This window comes from Molossus molossus, unplaced genomic scaffold (genome assembly GCF_014108415.1).
Source record: "Molossus molossus isolate mMolMol1 unplaced genomic scaffold, mMolMol1.p scaffold_m16_p_11, whole genome shotgun sequence".
Lineage (NCBI taxonomy): Eukaryota > Metazoa > Chordata > Mammalia > Chiroptera > Molossidae > Molossus > Molossus molossus.
This window is the reverse complement of record NW_023425346.1, coordinates 69,887,311-69,892,380: the sequence shown is the minus strand read 5'-3', so window position 1 is coordinate 69,892,380 and position 5,070 is coordinate 69,887,311. Positions and strand designations below refer to the sequence as shown.

The window sequence follows — 5,070 nt, the reverse complement described above, 5'->3', positions numbered from 1 at the left end:
TTCCTTAAACATTTACAATAAGAAATGGATTATTTGAAAGGGCAGCATTCTATATAAATGGGACATATACAGTAACTCAACTCTTACCCTAAAGATTACATTCAAGCTGTGTGAATTTATGTCTTACTTAGAGCTAGGTCAGCAATTCTGCACCAGAAATTGGTAGAACTCAGGAGAGTGGCAAACCTTTTTCAACTTGGGTTGAATTTAAATTAAACCCAAACTTCTTGAAAGACAATAGCCAGATAAATAATCAAAATAATATATAGAGGTTCATAACGGAATTGTATTCATGAAAGATTAATAAACTCTATATGAAAGACCTTTCTGCTGGGGGTTGCATCCTGTTCAAGTTGGATAAACATTTTTGGAAGTCCGAAAGGTGGCATACGTTAGTGGTGGGCAGCGTGGAATTGTGTCAGAGAGCTGTGGGCTGAGGCACTGAGTTTCCTTTCATACTGTGTGACCTTGAGTTCATCACTTTGTATCGTTTTTGGGGGATCAAAACTCACTTTATTTTTCAGCTTTACTTCATTTTGACGTGGTAACTAAAAGGTTGGAGCCCGTGAGAGGTCACATTCACAACGCAAGGCCAATGTAGAGCAAAATGGCTTTATTGCATATGCCTGGGTGCAGGTGGGCTGAGCTGAGAAGGGGTCAGCCTCGAATTAGGGTTAGGGTGTCAGTTATATACCTTAATTTTAGCTTCTGGCAGCTCCTGCTGACGTACTCTGCATGGTCCATCGTCCACTTTGCAGTGGGACTGGTTTGGTATCTCGTGTGGCATCTGCTGGGTTATCCACTGCCTTGTGGATAATCCAGATAAACCTTATCTATACTCAACGAAAGGCTGAGCAAAGGTCATGCAAGCAACACAAATTCCACAGTCTTCACCTTTTACCTTTACTCTTTAAAGCATTACTAACGCTTTCAGTAACAAAATTGGCACGTAGAGAGAGGATACTGATATTGGGCTTAGTTGAAGAAAATGCCTCTGATGAAGTGGTAGGAAGACAAACACAGAAGTGGGAGTTTTTCAAAAGTGAGTTCAGATGTTAGTTCTGCCACAATCTGTAACCAGAGGTGACTTGTTCTATCTAAGCCTGTGTTTCCATCTGTCCTTGGATTTATGCTCACTCATGTTACCACTGGTGTGTCCTGCTTTGGCCTGCGAGACCGCTCTGGGCCAGGCTAAGGAGAGAAGGCCGCACGTTGGAGGTGCTGTGAGGATCTGGACTTGGCTCTATGAGCTTCACTGGGTTTGCTCAGCCTGGGCCCAGAGCCAGCCAGCTTGGCAGGCTGGTGACACCACACCCCAACCTCGGGTAGGAGGGAACAGCGGGACGGGGAAGGATCAGCACCCATTCTGGAGTGAGGCAGCCAATGCACATGGAGCTCTTCCATTCGGCTTCAGATTTAAACCAGTTTCTGCCCAAATGAAAAAGATCTGAACTCTTCTGCAAACTGTTCTCCATCTATTTGCTTTTAAATTTTTCTTTATTTTGAGAAACGGCTAAGTAATCATGACACCTTTTCCATAGGTGGGGCCTCTGCTGTAGTCCCATCCCCCATGCTTGCCTATCTCCTCCCTGATTGCCTGTCTCTCCCCAAACTAAATGCAAACTCTCTCAGGGCTCTGCTTTGTCCTTACTTGGAGGTTGTTGTCGCAAATGCTTAATGTGCTTCTAGTAGATGGTGTTGAACAGGGAAATGATCCTCTCACCTAGACTGAATGGCCCTGAGGTGGGGAGGGAAGAGGGTGTGAATGCCCAGGACAAGCCCTGGAGTTAAGGTGAGACTCCTGGAGCACATTTCAAACTGTTTTTATCTTTAAAAAAAAACCGGGAGATAAAAAAATTTGCAATTCAGTATTAGACAGATAAGAGATTATGCTAAACTCCTACTTGGTGACGGGCAGAGAAAGATACTTGAACAGGGTTGACAGAGTAAGATGCCCAAGGACAGCGACAGGTGATCACAAACTTCTGTGTTTGTGTCTTCCTAGTTCTGGTTTAGAACTATGAAGGGATCACATTTAACCCCATTGCTCCTGCTCCAAAGTAATGCTGTAAATAGTCTACATTAAGACAATTGATTGAACTTGTGTTTTCCTTATGACTGGTGACTCAGTATCTCCCAGCTGGGTCACTTGTGCTCACTGACTGCTGTTAAACTTGGAATTATTGTCGGGGAAGCAAAGAGGAACTGTGAGGAGCCCCCATTCATTTCTGAGGAGGAGAAAATTAAGTTGCCCCATCTACTCACTTGTTTATGGAGCAAAAAGTGGGCTTCCTGTCCTAGGAGTGTTTTTGCTATGTGGGTGCTGGTTAGAAGAGGTACATCAAAAGCCGAAGGGAGTTTTAGTGGCCACTCCTCTCTGCTAGCCATTTTGGCAAGACCTAAGACCTAATGCTCCCTCGCTACTTGGGATGGAACAAGGGACCAAAATTAGTAGAGACAGGATCCTGCAGGGCCTGATGTCTTCAATACTACAGTTCTGGATTTTGCCCTGCCTGCTTCTAAAAGTGAAGAAATTGCTTCTCCAGGAGCCTGAGGCAAACACAGGTCACAACCCTAAAATAAGCTGAGCACCCAGGCACTGTGTTATGCCAGGCCTCAGAGTTCTAAGCACTAATGCATCCTTCCTAAATCTTGCTCAGAAACATTAGCTACTCTATCTCTCTTCAGTTTGAGAACCTCTGAGCTTTGCAAGAAAGTGTGGAGAAGGCATAGAGAAGTGGACCAGTTAGATGACTCACCCCTGTTTTGGGTGGAATTTCACGGCTAACTCTGGGCTCGGTTGGCCCTCTCTATTCTTCTCACACCTTCCCGACTCCCTCTTTCCTCACCAGCCATCTACATCTGACACACTAGAAAAAAGAAGCAAAACTCGCATCCCTGTCTCAACAGCTCCATCCCTTCTTCCCGGGGGCATGTGTATTCCCCCACCCTCTTTGGGTCATAGATCTTCCTAGAAGATAAAGGCGAGGTGTTTGAGCCAGAGCCTGTATCTCCTTAAACAACCCCCCTCTGAGTTTTAGAATTATAGTGGCACCGACCCTCAAGCTCCCCTCTGCTTTGGCTCCAGAGGCTCCTCCTCCAGATGGGGGGCTGTTACTGGTGAAGAAGGCACTTGCCCGAGTTGCCCAGACTCCTTCAGTGAGTGAATGATGTTGACAAAGGCTGAGAGCAGGGGCTTGCACGGGTACTCTGTGACATCCTTGGCACACAGGACTGCGCCAGGAGAGCTACTTTGTGGTCATTGTGTTGAGGCATCATGGGGAAAAGACGGTGCTCAGTCTGGAAGTTGAGATGTCCACGAACCAGTCATTGAAGGTGGACTTGTAGACGTTGCAGGTTGCTGGAGTTGGGTGGAGACCCAGTCCCTGTGCTGGTCACGATCAGTGTGATGGGGATATGGTTCATCAGTGTCCCCCACACAAACCAATTGCTTTCTAAGAACCTGACCATAAAGAAAAGGCCCAAGAGGCCTTCACTCCCAACAATGGACACAAATGAGGAAGCTGCAGGTGTAGGTGATCATCCAGGCCAACTCCACCCACTTCATCTGCTGGATAACAAAATAGAAAATATACCACAGGAAGGAGAGAGGCAGCAAGGCTGGGACCCAACCAAAAGGAAGTATCTGTGCTGGTGGTCGTGTGGCATGTACTTGTTCTTCTGTTTCCCAAGCTCCACAGAGGGCATCTTCCCCCAGGCAAAGACGAAGGGGTGCATGATGATGTCTAGGTCTTTGTGGAAGCTATGGGCTTGGTGTGGTGCTGGAAGTGCATGGGGTCCCACCAACTGGCAGGGCCCCCCTTAGGAGACCAATCACTAAATGATGTCTCAGGCGGTTCCACGTAGAGGTGCTGAAGACAGACAGGCGCCCAAAGTCGTGCTCCAGCCAGCCTGGGCCTGAAGGGCGCTCAGCAGCCCAGCACGAAGGACGCCCCAGAAACCCAGAGGGAGCCAGGCAGCAAGGTCCAGCAGCAGGATGTGTGGCAGGAAGAAGACGTGGTTGGCCTTCCTGAGCCCCATCTGTTCCACTGTGGTCAGAGCTCTCAGAACTCCTCCATCATTCTCCATTTATTCTGACTGGGCTCAAGGCGGGACTGCTCCGGAGACGGTTCTCCAGTCAGGAGAGAGTTCATGTGCTTCCTCACAGGTTCTTGTCCATGTGGATGGATGCCTAGCATCCTGCCGCGGTCATGGCTGATAACCTCAGTCACTTAGTATCATAACTCCAATTTTCTTTTCTGTGAAATGGAGATAATAATAGTGCTTCCCTTCCAGGATTAATGAGGATTAAATGAGATAAGTATAGCACTTAGCAAAGTATCTGACACAGGGTTAGCTCTCAGTAACATTAGCTACTATTGTTATTATTGCTATTATTATTATTACTACTACCTGAAAATAGTGTCTAACAGTATGATTGATTTTTATAGAGGTTTTAAGGACCAAGAGTTAAATTGATGCACTGTAATTACATCATATTTCTTGCCATAACTATGCTTCAATTTTTGGTAACATGGCTTCAGATATAAGCCAAGTTTCATCATTTTCTTCGAAGCCTGCCAATACACTGTTTAGTTATGAGATTCTAGAGTGACCACTAAAGATTAGGTTATATTCCAATGTTTTTCTTAATTATGCTTCCCCCCCTTTTTTGGGGGGGAAATCACAGCTTGATGGCTGTAATTAAATTGAATCAAATTAAAGTGATGATGGGTTTAGATAATTTCCCAACTAATGTATTGAGATACTGTGCTATTTATGCCCTTTTTCTCCATCCCCCAAATTCCTTTATATAGGTCACTTTCTATTCCATGGAAATTATTCAGATTCTCTCTCTGCCCCTCTCCCTCCCCCTCCCTCCCTCCCTCCCTCTCTCCTTCCTCTCTCCTCTCTTTGTCTCTCTTTGTGTTTGTGAGTCAGGGAATAATGGTAGTGGCAGGGGGTGAGGGCACCTTTGTGGGCCTCATACTTTTAATGTTAATCTAGATTCAGCCAGGACATACCTTTAGATAAGTAAGATGCTCCTTTTTTAAATTTTGATGGAAAAAA

At 45.9% G+C, this 5,070-nt stretch overlaps 1 pseudogene; it reads right to left on the bottom strand.

Annotated features, from left to right (window-relative positions):
- Positions 1-3,061: 3,061 nt before the first annotated feature.
- Positions 3,062-4,160, bottom strand: LOC118625029 (annotated as a pseudogene).
- Positions 4,161-5,070: the final 910 nt, after the last annotated feature.